At 48.5% G+C, this 16,213-nt stretch overlaps 1 long non-coding RNA gene across 1 annotated transcript in view; it reads left to right on the top strand.

The window, feature by feature from the left end:
* Positions 1-9,627, top strand: part of LOC138267321 (uncharacterized) — a 118,775-nt gene extending 109,148 nt beyond the window's left edge. The window contains exon 3 of the long non-coding RNA XR_011199777.1: positions 8,407-9,627. This is a non-coding gene — a long non-coding RNA (uncharacterized lncRNA). The remainder of the gene's footprint in view (positions 1-8,406) is intronic.
* Positions 9,628-16,213: the final 6,586 nt, after the last annotated feature.

The following is a 16,213-nucleotide window of genomic DNA, read 5'->3' on the forward strand; positions in this document are numbered from 1 at the left end:
TTTGTCCCCCCCCCCCGAGAAATGAACAGGTGTTCAGAAATCGAAAGTGCTTTCACTCATTAAATGTGCAGATAGTGTGCCTGGTGGACCAGTACATCTCCCATGCCAATGTAAAGTATCCTGGGTCTGTGCATGATGCCTTTATCCTGAGGAATAGCAGCATCCCAAATCTGATGGCTCAACTCCAGAGGCACCGGGTGTGGCTAATTGGTGAGCCCTGGTTCCCAGCCAGTGGATGTTGGTGTATGGGTATGGTGTGGGCCCTAAGGGTTAGTGTGTGTCTAACAGGTGTCCCTCGATATTTGCAGGTGACTCTCGTTACCCCAACCTCTCATGGCTACTGACCCCTTTGAGGAATCCCAGAACAAGTGCAGAGGAACATTACAATGAGGCACATGGGCAAACAAGAAGAATTATAGAGAGGACATTCGGCCTCCTGAAGGCTAGGTTTCGCTGCCTCCATCTCACAGGTGGTTCCCTGTGCTACCCACCCAAGAAGGTCTGCCAGATCATCGTGGCATGCTGTATGTTGCACAACCTTGCTTTACATCGCCTGGTGCCTTTTCTGCAGGAGGATGAGGCTGGAGATGGGCCCTGTGGACAGTTAAGATGAGGAGGCTGAGGATCAGGACAACAGAAGTGCAATAATTCGTCAATACTTCCAATGACACACAGGTAAGACAGTGTAACTTCACTTTTAATTGACAGTTTTGTATATGACATTGTCACTGGCAGGCTGATTTTCCCACTTCTAGAGCCACTCACCGTACCCTTTGTCATCTCTATTTGCAGATATTTGTGCTCCACTATCGCTCCTGGTGTGTTGACTGCAGCCAACTACAGGTCATTCCTATGTATACATTACTGTACAGTTGTATTGCAGTGTTTATACCTTGTTTAACGAATACATACTTAAATCATTTGACATATTCCATACTTGTATTTTTTTCAAAGGGTATTTATTTAAGTGCTAATAAGTAGAGGGGGATGTGCAATGGGCTGGGTTGATGGTGGAGGAAAGTCCAGGATAGACTCCAGTCTATGTGGGTCAGAGGTGCATTGTCCAAGGGGGCATAGGAAGGGGAGCAATAGCAGTTGAAGGTGGATAGGGTGACAGGGTGGGACACAAGGGTGACAGTCAGGAGAGTCTTATTTCCTGGTGGCGGTCTTGGCAATAGTCTCTGGCTTCTGCCTAGATCGCAGGGAATGTTTGCAGGGTGGTTCTCCTTCTTCAGGGGGATGGGTGCTGGTGGCCTGTTGGTCCTGTGGTGGGCCTCCTGTCCACTAGTGGCAGCGGAGGTGGAGGGCTGTTCATTGGTTTGGCTAGTGGTAGGGGCCCAGTGGTGTGCCACTGCCTCCCTCATAGTGTTGGCCATGTCTGCCAGCACCCCTGCAGTGGTGACCAGGGGGGTGTTTATGTCCTTCAGGGCCTCCCTGGTACCCAGGTACTGTCCCTCCCTCAGCTGCTGGTTCTCCTGCATTTTGTCCAGTATCTGGCCTATCGTCTCCTGGGAATGGTGGTATGCTCCCAGGATCTTGGCAAGTGCCTCCTGGAGAGTCAGTTCCCTGGACCTGTCCTCCCCCTGTCGCACAGCAGTCCTCCCAGCTTCTCTGTTGTCCTGTGCCTCTGTCCCCTGAACCATGTGCCCACTGCCACTGACCCTAGGTCCCTGATCGTCCTGTGTTGGGGTGGCCTGGGGTCCCGGTAGTGGCGGACACACTGCTGATTGACATGTCCTGGGGACAGAGATATGGGACCGCTGGGTGGGTACTGTGCTAGTGTTTCCTGAGGAGGGAGGCTCTGTGGTGGTATGGGACTGTGCCTGGGTAACCGACTGTCCGGAGATCCCTGATGGGCCAGGTTGGTCATCCAGATCCAGGCGTCCAGAGCTGCTGTCATCACTGTGGGCATCTTCTGGGGGGGGGAGGGGGACTGGATGTTGCTGGCACCTCTTCTCCGGTGACATTGGCTGGGGGACCTGTGGGGATGTAAATGCAGTGTTATTGTTTCTACGTGTGACATCTTGTGCATGAGTATGTTGCCCTCTATGGTTGTTTTTACCCTGGCAGCTTTGCATTGTGTGAGTTGCCATTTGGTGGGCTAGGTGATTCTGTTCAGTGTGCATTCAGTGATGATAGGTGTCCATGCAGGTCTGTAAGGGGTGTCCATGCATTGGTGTTACATGCAGGGCTTGGTATTGGGATGAGTGGGTTGTGATGGTGGGGTATGTGGGAGGTGCTGAAGTGATGGGAGTGAGGGTACGGGTGGGCGTTTGTGATGGCATGCAGGTAGGGGGGGTGATAGTAATAGAGATTTGACTTACCCGAGCGCAGTCCTCCTCCTACTCCTGCCAGGTCCTCATGATGCATGATTGCCAAGACTTGCTCCTCCCATGTTGTTAGTTGTGGGGGGGAGGTGGGGGTCCACCGCCAGTCCTCTGTACAGCTAGATGGTGTCTTCCTGCCACGGAACGCACCTTCCCCCATAGGTCGTTCCACCTCTTCCTGATGTTGTCCCTTGTTCTGGGGTGCTGTCCCACGGCGTTGACCCTGTCCACGACTCTCCACCATAGCTCCATCTTCCTAGCAATGGATGTCTGCTTCACCTGTGATCCAAATAGCTGTGGCTCTACCCGGATGATTTCCTCCACCATGACCCTTGCCTCCTCCTCTGAGAACCTGGGGTGTTGTTGTGGTGCCATGGGTATAGTGTGAGTGGTGTGGGTTAGGGTGTGTAGAGTGATGTGTTGAGGTGTGTGATGTAAGGTGCGTGGATGGTGTATAGGTGATGGTGGTGTGTGGCTGTGGTCTTGCAATCACTCTTGTGGCACTTGTTTGTATTCGTAAAGGGTTGTGGGTAATGTGTGTGGGTGTGTGTTTTATAGTGGTGTTGTGTGTGATTGGGTGTCAGGTGTGTGTAGTTTGAATTGTCCAACGTGGTGTTGTTTTGTGTATGTGTGTGTATTTGGAGCACGGCAGTATGTACCGCCAATGGTTTACCGCCATTGAATGTCAGCTGTGGTGATTTGTGGGTCATAATGTTGTGGGCTTAGTTCTGTTGGCGTAATGTGTGGGTTTGGATACCGCCAGTTTATCACCGACCTTTGGACTGGCGGACTTGTGTGTGTGGCTGTATAGTGACGGATTGCTATTTGTGTGTCATAATATGGGTAGCGTTGATCCGCTGCCGCGGTGGTATGTTGGCGGCAGTCATCTTGTCGGTAAGCGGTACTTACCACCAATGTCATAATGAGGGCCTATATGTATGTAATTTTAAAAAGTCTAAATTAATTCATTTAATTCAACATTATTTTCTATGTGGTTCTATCTTAAGTGTCTGCCTCTATTATTAGTTATGGGAGGGTGTTCCAGTATCAGTGGTTGGCCATGTCTGGTGGTCAACTTACTACTGCTCCTTTTGGGCATTAGTAATTTACATTCGTAAATTTGGCTCCACCACATTTGGGAGGGGGAGAGACATTTTCTGTTCACACTTTTGAGAAACTCTCACTTTTAAATGGTGATTAGCCAAAGGTAGTAAAGTTACACAAAAGAGTAACAGTAAACTTATATGTGTAACTTACTCACAGGTGTAAGCTACCTTTGTGAGCTGCCACATAAGTAATTTCTCAACACACCAAGCATTTACTGTGGCCAGACCCAAAGAGGTACCTTTGTACTAAGGCACTTCCTTTTCCAGAAGTTAGGTCTCTTTCTGTTGCATTTACCAAACAATTCAAAATATAAAGCTTCTTCCTTAAGTGGTTGTCATAGTGTGTAGAACCTCTGGGTGGGGGGGCTTGCACCAAGGCATAGCGCGCCCACAGGGCAGGTGCGGGCCGGATCGGACCAGTCTTAGGTGGCGGCCCACCCCCGTGGGGTGAGCTGATTGGTGGATGGGGGCGTGATGGGGGCTCATGGGGTGGTCAGCAGGGTCAGCCAGACGAGGGTTAAAAGGGACAGCAAGTCCCTTGAAGGTCATCTTGTTCTCTTGACCCTGGCTGCCCCTGACAATCGTCGACATGCGCACCTCCAGAGGACTGGAGGAATTTTTTGCCAGCTGAGTATTGTTCCTGCTTCGCCCCAGTGCTGCCTTGACCCCCTACTGCCCTCAGCCTTGTCTTCACCTCTCTCGGCGAAGGAAAACACCAGCCGATTGATTTAAGGTCTGTCCTTGACCTTTGTGACCGGCCCTTGCTGCCTTGCCGTTGTTGGGGCCTTGGACCAGGAGAGGCATCACAGGCAGGGTACGGATTGGTGGGGTTCGTGGCTGTGTTCCGGGTGGGCAGGTGTTTTTCTCTGCTAGGTTGAGGGGCGGTGGCTTCCTCTGGGGCAGCAGGAACAAGAAACAATTTTTATGAATTTTGTCAAGACTTAAGCAATTTTACATTGTGCTATTTTTCCTGTATTCTGTTAGACCAGTAGATGGCAGTATTGGTTCATTAGTAACAACCCAGCTATATATTTGCGAACCTTTTTGATTTTGCTTGGTTGAAAGTTTTTATAACTATTAATCCCTATTTACTGTATTATTGTTCTGTTTTTTTGTTGTTGGAGCATTATTTTAATCAGACATGCCACCAAAACAGGTAAAACGTAAACTTGATGTGGAGACAGTTATGGGGCGCCTAGATGCTATGGACCGGTTGCTAGCTCTCATACAGCCAGCTATAATCCCACTAGCACAGAAGGAGGCTGAAGGCAGTCAGCTGGGTGGCAGTAGATCGGGCCAGGCGCACAAGGCGGACAGGGGTCCCACCAAAATCGGCTTTTCCCCAGGTTCCTAAGATCGCTAAGAAGGTTACACCCAAGCTGGGGGGCAAAAAAGTCAGCCCAAAAGGGGTCACTCGCTGGGGGGGCACCGGACCCCAACATTGGACAGGCAGACACACAATCGGAGGTTACCATCATTCAAGCGATACCAGGCTCAGCCTTCGAGGGAACCAATTCTGTAAGCGAGCGGGAACCTGGGGGGGGGGGACCTAGTTAGCAGCTTGGCAAAAGTGCTGACCTGGCTGGCGAAATTATGCAATGCCCTGCAGATGGATTTGGCAAGTGATGGGTCAGCATTGGCCACATGAAGGGGCTTAGCAGTGGGTATTAGTGCAAATCTCCAAGGGGCCACAGCGGAAACACACAAGCCCCCTAGGGCCACAGTCACCACATCGCACGAGCCCCCCCCGTCTACGACATCTTTCATTGGCCCAGCAGTGAGGGGGTGCCGCTACAAGTACATCGCCAGCAGAGACAAAAGGTGAGGGCGCTAACTAACCGGGTGGGACACATGATCAGGTGCTTTCTCCTAGGGATCAGCTGCGGCTCTACATATCTAGTGAGATAAGGGCAAAAATTCAAAAAGGTGCATTTGTGGATATGTTTGAGCTAATAATAGTGAAGCCGGCTGAGGAGGAGAGTAAAGACTGTTCCCATAAATGGAAGAAACCTAAGGTAGATGAGACCATTATAAACTGGATAAAAGGATTTACTATTGCTAGAGAAATTCCCTGGACTAGGTCCTCAGACTGCATATTATTTCAGTAAAATAGTGGGTGCACATGAGGAGTTTGGAGGATCCAGTTGTAAAGAGTATGATAAAGCATTCAGGTTAAAAAAAAGTCAAACTCTGCTGTGTGCTGGAATCAGACTGATGTTAATGCATGGTTGTGCTGTATGATGCTGAAAAAAATGGAGGCCAATGTCCAGTCTCTTTTTTCGGGGGACCACAGCCAGCGGGGATCGCAAAGGGGTGTGTTGTGCATTCAACAAGAAGGCATGTTCTAGACCATAGGATTCCTGCAAATTCAAGCACAATTGCTCCTTTTGCAGTACGGTAGGGCAAACTGTTCAAATGTTTCAAGAAGTCCAAAGAAATGGGTGGGCAGAAATGAGGATAATTTATTTTGGTCCCTCGGGATCCTTCACCTGTGTCTCTCTTGGCTATCAACCCTTGGCTTAATTTGTACTCACGGCATGAAGTTTCCCAACTGTTGTATGAAGGTTTCCGCTATGGTTTCAGGATCCCAGCTTCAGGGGTCCAAGGCCCCACGTTTTGTAAAAACCAGCAAGAAGTAATTGGGTTTAAACAGAATTGCAGGGCCATTTGACAGCCACCCACTTGATGGTTATGTCAGCTCCCCCCTGAGGTTGGTTCTCAAAAAGGACCCTGGTGAATTTCGGTTAATACACAACCTCTCAGCTCCACGGGGAGCCTCTGTGAATGACGCAATCGATCCAATGCTCTGCTCAGTAAAGTATACATCTCTTAATGGCACCCTGACATTACTAAGGGAATTGGGTCAAGGGACACTCATGGCAAAAGCAGATATAGAATCAACCTTCAGACTTTTGCCAGTTCACCCCGATGATTATCATCTTTTAGGTTTCCAATTCTGAGGGAAGTTTTATTATTACAAATGCATGGCCATGGGTTGTACAGTCTCCTGCGCATATTTCGAGCAATTTAGTACCTTTTTGGAATGGGTCTTTACACAAGTTTCAGGGTCACCTGCTGTCATTCATTATCTAGATGACTTCTTGTTCCTGGGACCGAGCGGCTTGGATAGGTGTGCCAAGTCTTTGACTTTATTCAAGTCCCTGATGGATGAATTTGGCATTCCTTTAGCTCAAGAAAAAAATGACAGGACCAGCCACATCCTTGGTATTTCTGGGAATCAAAATCGATTCGGTGAAAGGGGAGTGTAAATTGCCCCTGGATAAACTCACTGCTTTCTGGGCATCCTTAGAATCCTGACTAGTGGCCAAAAAAGTCACCGTGTGTCAGTTGCAGGTATTTGCTAGGTCAACTTAATTTTGCCCTGCGGACGATCATTCCAATAGGATGCCTTTTCTCACGCTCTATTGCTCAGTCTATGTCTGGTTTGTGGGAAAAACATCATAGGACACGTTTGTCTGCGGAAGAAAGACATTACCTAAGGATTTAGTTGGCATTTCTCTGGGACTTCAGTGGGGCAGTGGTGTGGCCAGGCCCCTCTGCGGTCCAATCAGGAACTTGGTTTATTTACTGACTCAGTGGGTAGTAGTGGTTTTGGGGCCATTTTGGGTACCAGGTGGTGCGCCCAGGCCTGGCCTCAGTTTCAGCAGACATCTGGGTTGGTTAAGAACATCACCTTCCTTGAGTTATTTCCTATAGTTGTGGCACTACACATATGAGTTGACCAACTTCTTAATCAATCTGTGGTTTTTTGGTCTGACAACATGGCGGTGGTCCAAAGTATTAATTTTCAACATGCTAAGTGCAGAAGGGTGTTAAGACTGTTAAAAGAGCTGGTGTTGATCTGTTTGAAGAATAACATTCTTTTCCAGGCAAAACATGTATCAGGTATTTTTAATAACGCTGCTTATGCATTGTCTTGTTTCAAGTTACAGGAGTTTCGCCAGTTCCACCCAGGGGCCGAGTTGGAGCCCACATATTTCCCAGGACAGTTGTGGAATCTTGGAACTCACCCTTGGCGAATCTAGTGGCAGCCAGCCTTGCACCAAAAACAAGAAGGGCATATAAAAATGCATTCCATAGTTACATAAATCACACATCTACCAACCCCCTAATTCAGCCTGGCTCCTTGAGTAGTTGGTTGGGTTTTCTTGAGCTTTTGCAAAGTCAGGGTAAATCTGCTGCAAGTGCCAAGCGCCACATCTCAGCCATAGTCTTTTTTAATAAATTGGGGAAGGGGGTGGTGCAGATCATTCCTTATCAGACAGGCACTCAAGGGATGGGAAATGTTGGAAGGGACTATTCCGGACCAGCGGCTCCCCATTGACATGGACAAGCTGGAAAAGATCTTGGGGGCCCTGGCTGGGGTCTGTGACTCGGATTACGAGGCTACCGTATTCTCAGCAGCCTTCACGCTTGCCTTTTATGGAGCTTCTCGAGTCTCGGAACTTGTGGCCAGGTCTTAGCAGGACATTCACAGTGAGATTTTGGTGACTCATTTTCTCTGGAAAGGGGGGATTTGGTAGTTACAATACCACGGTCCAAGACAGACCAGTTGGGGAGGGGCGAACAGTTAGTACTAGGGAGGGCCGGTGCTGCCGTGCTTGCCTAATGTGTGCAGTTCACAGGTACCTGCAGATTCGTCCCCAGGTTTCTTCCACCTCCTTATTGCTTCATGCATCTGGTGTCCCCCCTCACTAGGTATCAGTTTTCCCAAGAATTGCGCAAAGACTTGCTAGAGGTTGGCATGCACGGCAAATTTTGTTCCCATTCATTCAGGATAGGAGTGGCAATATCAGCTGTGAGGGCAGGGCTCAATGCCGAGACGGTCAAGGGGATTGGGAGGTGGAAGTCAGATTGCTGTAAGCGCTATGTACGTCTTCATATGATCTAGGAATAATTGTTGGCACACGCCAATGATGACATGTGTAACGGATTCTTCTTTTTGTTCCTAGCACCTCTCAGTCTTTCATTGCGCACCTGGCCCCAGCCAGTGTTTGGGTTATTGGACATTCCTTTTTGCGTAGGGCGTGGCCGTTCTTCAACCTGTACCGCAGTCGGGCGCAGGATGCAGGTCTCCTGTTTCTTGGATAGCAAGAGGGGGTCTGCGCCTTGATGGTCTTCGCCAGCTCGTCGAGGATGTTCTGCGACGGCGTGGGAGGCAATGATCTGCCAACAATGGGGAGAAGAGCAGTTTTTGAGGACTTGACGGTGGAGATCTCCTGGTTAGCAAAAAGATGTCCAGGGGCTATCATAGCATGGTCCCATATCATTCCTAGACGGATTTGGAGGTCAGGGCACTCAACGAAGGCCCTTAACGAATCAGTCAGACGGCTGAACAGCTACCTGAAACGGCTTCTCAACACGTCAATGCTAAGGACTGTTACGCACGGGTGCCTATGAGGAGAGGCAATGTTTCACAAAGATGGAGTACACCTGTTGGATGCTGAACATGTACTTTTGTTGAGAACCTGGTAGCATTTGCAATACAGTGTCTCTCACAGCATCAAGCATCTTAGTCTTTGAGGGGAGGCCTGGTTGGTCGGGAAACCATCCAGGCCTGTGGGAGGGAAGGAGTCAGGTTTGGGCACAAAGCAGGTGGACAACCTTGGCATCAAGAATAGTAATGCAGGCGAACTCAAGACGGAATCAGAAGCCTTTTGACTGAAACCAGGGTGGTGGTGCTGTGGGTGTAGCTTTGGTGTTAACCTTGCTTTGGTGTTTGTCAGAGGGTTCAGACTGTGAAACCCTCCTTCTCTTGTGTTTGCCAAATAGCCCAAAATGTAAAGCCTCTTCCTCTGGTGTTTGCCATGGCGTTCACACTGTGAAATCCCTTTCTACTGCATTTGTCAGTTAACATTGTAAAACATATTCCTACTGCCTTTGTCAAGAGACTCACAATGTAAAGCCTCTGCCTTTGGAGTCAAGTCTGGAGTTTGCAATGTAAAATCCCTCCCTATTATGCCAGCTTGTTCATAAATGTAAAGCCATTTCATTTGATTTTTGACAAGGATTTATATGTAAAACCCCATTATGTTATATTTGTCATAGAGCTCACAATGTGAAACTCATTGCTGCTGCATTGTTCACTGGGTTACATTATGCAGTGCCCCTTCGTGGTGAATCTGATCTGTTTACGGTTTTAACACAGTGTAACAACAATTCACCCATAAAGGCCTCCTGGTTTTAAAATATTATTTTCACAGTAAATAATTCTGCCATAACCTTTCCCAATGAACCAGTCAGGCTTACTACCTTGATTGCTGGCTCCTTACCATGACTAACTCCGGCTTATCATACAGAACATAATCAGCTACCCTTTTTTCAGAGGAAGCACATAACATCTGCCCAAAAAATCCATAAGAAGGAAGCTCAAAGTGCTTCTTAAAGCTCTTTGTCTGGTGATCACATAAGGTCTGGAGACAGCTGCATGGTCAAGCCAGAAGTAAAAAAGCGTTGGCAAAACTAATAGGTTTCGCATACGAGAGAGGAATGACATTTGGCAATGTTTTTAAGCCATGTTATACAGCAGCGAACACTTTGATGCAACCAACACAGGCCATGTTATAGGGCTTTTTTTTTTATTTCTGGTGGGTCGAGAGATAAGAGGGAGGGAGGGCATGTGGGTTGGGGGGGGGTCAGCACAGACAGCAGCACACCAACGGAAACCCCCTCTTGATAAGAGTAACTATATACCTGTCAGCCAATAGCATGAAGGAACAGAGGCCCTCATTACAACCTTGGCGGGCGGCGGAGGCCGCCCGCCAAGGTTGTACCGCCGAGCGGCTGCCAATGCAGCCGCACTCTCGCCGGCCCCATTTTGACATCCCCGCTGGGCCGGCAGGCGGAAACAGAGTTTCCACCCAGCAAGGATGTCAGCCGCAACATGGGAGCCGGCTCCTAATGGAGCCGGTGGTGTTGCGGCCGTGCGACGGGTGCAGCTGCACCCGTCGTGCTTTTCACTGTCTGCTGTGCAGACAGTGAAAAGCAGGGTGGGGCTGTGCCTGGGGGCCCCTGCACTGCCCATGCCAAGTGCATGGGCAGTGCAGGGGCCCCGCGACTCCCCTTCCCGCCAGCCTTTCCATGGCGGTCTCCACCGCCATGGACAGGCTGGCGGGAAAAAGACTCGTAATCCCCTGGGCAGCGCTGCTAGCACCGCTGCCCTGGAGGATTAAAACCACTGGGACAACCATGGCAGTAAACCGCCGCGGTCGTAATTAGCAAGATTGTACTGCATGGGGTTGTAATGAGGCCCAGAGTCATAGTGCTCTGGGTGGAGCTAACGATCATACTATGTAGAAAATATATAAAAGCAGTGACATGGCCAATAGGTCTTGCCATTTGATCTACTGGCTTTGCCTGTACTTTATACCATTGCTGTGGAACACCAGCAAAAGAAATGAATTTTGCCGATGCTGTTCATCAATGGCAAATTAAAAAAAGGATTGAGCGATAGGAAAAGTGTGACAACATGAACATGCCCATCCGCGCGCACACATCATGATGCTTCTTGCGGCTGTCATTCCCTATGTGCGTGTATGCATGATGGTGTAAACGCATGCATTCATCACCATGCATGCATACAGAATGACAAATGCACAATTTTAGTCTTTTCTTTATTTACCGTTCCAAGATGGTGGACGTCTCTTGGAGTGGTAAATAAAAAACTGAAATTTAGTTGCACAAAAGAGCTTTTATTAAAAATGAAGCAGCCACCAGCAAATAGCAGCTGTCAGTCTCAGCAAAAAACTTAAATTACAAAAAATTTAGTTGGTTTTAGAGGGGTGAGGGACCAACGGATGATTGGCTGGACGAGCGAGTGGAGAGAACTCAATGCAGCGGGTGGAAGCAAAGGAAAGTGGATGAGAGAACAATGAAGAAGCTTGGGGTGGTGGGATGGGAAGGAAAAAAGCTTAGGTTGGAGAAACCATGAATGAGCTTTGGATGGAGCGAACAACATGGACCAGGCCGGAAGGGGGTGCTGTTCAAGAGTGGGAACAGACCACAGGGAAAGAGCAAGAAAACACATGCACTCTCATGGAGTACTGAAAGTAAAAGAAAGAAGCATTGACAAAGCCACTAGGTCTTGGCTTTGGGACCTATTTCTTTGCCAATGGCTTTTAGCAATGAGGTATAACATCTCTGGAGCAGGATGGCTAGAGAAGAATAAAAAAAGCCTATGACACTGGGGCCCGGGCCATATTGTAGGAACACTCCTGCAAAAGGCTAAAAAATTATGCAGGTTATTTATTTTTCTTTTTATCTACTTATCCGAGTTAGATTGGTAAATAAAAACATTAAAACATTGAAATGTATGTTTTTTGGAAGGCAAGTGGGGGGAAAACAGGGAGAGGAGAAAGCTACATGGGTGACAAGGAGGGTGGAAGAAATGGGGCAGCTTGTGTAGGAGGAAGCAACAAGGTGGATATAGGTGTGGGAAAGCAGGTAGGGCAACAGAAAAGCAAATGGAGGAGAGACATATGTGGAGAGAAGGGGCTAGGCAACCAAACAAGTGGATGAAAGAGCTGTGGTGGTGGAAAGAAGCACATGGATGAGAAAGCAATGCAGTGTGAGAAATCCACAAAGGTGAACGCATCATGGAGGGGCTGGGAGGAGAAGCGGAGACAGCAGCATTGGGGAAAGAGAAGCACACTGTTGTGGAGTGCTTAAGACAAAAAAGTAGTTCCCTAAAAGTGAGCAGTCAAAGGTTGCAAGTAAATCTTCAGTGCTCCATGTGAGGGCATACATAAAATAGACAAGGTAAGCTATTAAAAAAAAAAAAGCAGGCAAAAGAGAGGTACAGCCATGCCAATCCATCTATGTTCATGAGAGGCCCACAGTATCGCCTTACACAACCAGGCAGATGTGCTGTCTGTTAGGCTTGAACTAATAAGGAGGTCCCTGAATAGGACAGTGGAAAGATACAAGTCATCCAATCAAAAGGATGGTAAAGAGGCTATGCTCCAAAGGAGGGTCAAACTCAAGAAGAGGAAGGAAATCCATTGACTAAGAAGTAAGCAAATGAGAAGGACAAGACAGACAACCAGTGGTACGCAATGGCCTGGCTCTAAGCCAAGTGTAAGGTTTTAGTATGGTCCACAAGGGATCTTTTGACATTTCTAGAAGCTTTCTGTAGATGAGATCCAAAAACTAGTTAACAATACATCTTTCTTACAGGTACACAGTCAAAGCAACCCTTAAAGTGTTCAGAAATCCATGTCCCTGTCTTTCTCTCACTTGGGATTAGTCCTTCACTCCTAATCTCTACCGGACCTTGGGTGTTCTAAGGCATGGTTAAAGAAGATTCAGTCCTAGGGCTCCAGCATTTCTGGAGCCCCCTTGTGTGGGCGTGTCTCGCCTGCCTAGCTGTTATTAAGATGTATCAACCTCCGCTATGGTGTAAATGGTTTCTTTCAAGTTCTTTGGATGAACTGATAGACTGTCTGCAGAGAAGGTCTGTATTTTTAACAAAATGTCTGTTTTGTGTTTGTTTCAAGTATAGATCCTATGAGTACTGGTGCATGGTATAGTACAGCATGTATTTTTATTTATGCTCAATGAACACCCTAGAAGAAAAACAGATGTGTTAGTGAGAAAGTAGACACACCTGTTACTCCAGCCAGGGTCCGTGGCACTTGGAATGTAAATATTACAATTAGACCCTTTACAGTGTATAGTATTGAGAAGACCGTATTCCTATGCTGTGTTTATTTATTACTATGAAGTCATATTTCCAGTGCTTCTAAACACTATTGAAACCTTGGCATTACAAGATTAATATGAGAACACATTACTTACTTTGCCATGACTATGCCTATTTCTCTAAATGCTCACACTCAAAGTGATGTGCTCAGTGCAAAGACACAGAAATATGCTTTAAAATTGTTGTGGAATCTTTAGGTTTTGATATTAATGGCGTGCCCGAGCAAGCTATGTGTGCAACTTATGCCTGCACTATAAATGACTAAAAGTCTAGAATGCTGACTGCTCCATTGAAGACCACTGGAAGCAGTGGGATGCACACACTGGCATAGTTCAACTTTCCAAAGTCCTAATATGCAGCCTCGATCTCTCCTGCTCCTCTTCCTCTCCAAGAGAATGAGAGAGACTGAGGACAAGGAGACACAGAGTCTTGCACACCCCCATCGCTCACAGTGACATTGGAGCTGCAGAAGGAGTAGGGGCCATTTTCCCTGAGCTCCTGTATCTCTCTTGCCTCTGCGGAAGGAACAAAAGAAGTTTGGCAGTACCAAGGAAGAATCAGGGGCTGACTTTAGTTTCCTTTCACAGCTCCGGCTGTGTTTGTGCAGGTGTGATCAACTGAGGCACTCGCAGCAGGAGCCATGAAAGGCTCCACAGGTCTGGATGTACATACCCTGCATATCTGTAGGAGGCTGGCCTGGTGTGTGGTGGGTACCTTTGGTACTTAAACCTTATACCAGGTCCTGTTATCCCTTATTAGTGTAGTGTAGGCAGTATCTAGAAGCCAGGCTCTCTAGAGGTAGGTGGGGATGAGCAGCCACGGCTTATCTAGGAGACATGCAGAGCTAATGCAATACCATTGTAGTCACACAGTACTCACGCACATGAAAGAAAAAACTCAGCGTTAGAAAAATAAAGGTACTTTATTTTGGTGACACAAATACCAAAAATACCATTTAGACTATATTCCCTTAGGAGGTAAGTAATACACAAATTATATACACTAGTATATACTAGTATACAGTATACAGAAATAGGCATAAAAACATTTGAAAACAGTGCAATTAGTGAAAATCACAATAGTTCGAAATGGGCCTTGGGGGCACAAACCATGTAATAAGAAAGTGAAATGCGAATGTCGGTCTCCCACCTGGGCAAGTGTAGTGTATAGAGGGGAGCTGGGAGTACTAGAAAACCCCAAAGCTAGTTAGTAGAACCTACCCAGTGAAAGCATGAGTAAATCATAGTAACTTTCCCATAACACACAGAGAAACGAGAAGAAGAATTATGCAAAACCCAGAAGAGACTGCAAGACACCAACAGTGGGTTCCTGGATAAGAAGACCTGTGGAAGAAGGGGACTAAGTCCAAGAAGCACAGAAGAGTCCAGGAAGAGTAGGAGCCTCTGCTAACCCAGATGGAGGTGCAAAAGAAGAACAACCGGTGAAGAAGAAAAGTCAGCACTGCAGCCAAGAAGACGAAGTTGGGTTCCTGGAGGGTGCAAGCAATGTCCCACGCCGGATGGAGGATTGCAGTCGGGTTTGCATTGTCGGAGTCCGCCAACGAGCCTTGGCACACACAAAGCTCGCAGTTAGCGGAAAATAGCACTGCCGGGGGACCAGGAAGGGCTAGGTGGGCTCTACCCAGAGTGGGGAGTCAGAGGGGGCCCTCAGCAACTCTGAGAGCCCACAGAAGACCAAGCAGCGCACACAGGAGTCCCACAGCACGGGGACAAGGGCCAGTCACTCGGCCTATTCCGTCCTCTACTTTGAAGCCGGTGAGGGATGCGCCAGGCCCGGTCCTTGCCTCATCAGCCCTCTCTGCGTCAGTCGGCCGAACCACTCCTCCGGCCTGTTCCCCCTGTAGAATCATGTACTGTGGGCATCTGCACCCACCCAGCTGCCCCTTGAGCTGCCGGGCCTTTGGGTGCTAGCTGTCATGCCTCACCTCTTGGCCGGGCCACTCCTGTCAGGTCTGAGTCTCAGGTCAGACTCTGCTGCCTGACTCCTGGCATCTGGACGCTTCAATCCTCCCCCCCCCCCCCCCCAGGGCATTCAAGGGGGCACGTTGCGGGATGCTGGGGTTCATGGTGGCGGGTTACGTTGCGTGGCCCTGTTCGGGCTCCAGCCTCGGGCCCATCACTTGGCCTGGTCTGTTTTCTTCTCCGGGTCCTGGGAGGAGTTTCCAGCCCGGACCCGCGCCTCACCAGTCTTCTCCACGGCGGGGCCCTATAGTTGGCTGATCCACTCCTCTGGCCTCCTTTCCCCTCAGGATCACATACTGTGGCCGGCTAGCCCCGCCTAGCTGCCCCCCGAGCAGCCGGGCTTTCGTGAGCGAACTGTTGCGTCTCACCTCTTGACCCAGGCCTGAATCCCTGGTCGGGCTCCGCTGCTCCGACCTCAGGTTCTCCAGATACCTTAATCCCCTTCCGAGGCATTCAAGGGGGGAGGGGACGATTGCGACGGATGAGGCAGTGGATACGGGACACCGGGGTTAAAGGTGGTGGATGACGGAGGGGTCCAGAGCACTCTTAGTGTGCGATTGCCATCCTGACGCCCGAAGCCACACCCCGCAATTTACTTTTAATGTACTTGTATGCTTTTTGGGAAGCACCTCAGTGCATTAATGAAATCAAATACTTCCCTTAAGTGTTTCCTCAGATGGAGCAGTTTTCACGTAGCACAGCACTCGTATCACGCAGACTGCGCTTCAATGTTATTGTGCACTTCCTGAGGTTTTTGTGCTGAACGAGTAATTCTTACTTAGCTTGCACTCAGTTTAGGGGCGCTGCGCTTGTTGTAAATTTCTTTGAATGTATGCGTACGCCTGCTGAGGTTCGCCGCCCTGAATTAATAACCTTGAGCATTTCCCTTATATGTTTGTTTAGACTGAGCATTTCCCACTTAATGTGGCACTTGGGAGACATACTTTTAATCTATGTATATGCTTTTTGGGGTTCGCCGCCTCACATGAATGATTTCCCTCAATAGTTTGCTCACACCAAGCACTTTCCACTTACTGCGGCAGCCATTCACGAATGCAGCCCCCATGGAGTTAAGCA

Source organism: Pleurodeles waltl, chromosome 12 (assembly GCF_031143425.1).
Source record: "Pleurodeles waltl isolate 20211129_DDA chromosome 12, aPleWal1.hap1.20221129, whole genome shotgun sequence".
In the NCBI taxonomy this organism is placed as follows: Eukaryota; Metazoa; Chordata; class Amphibia; order Caudata; family Salamandridae; genus Pleurodeles; species Pleurodeles waltl.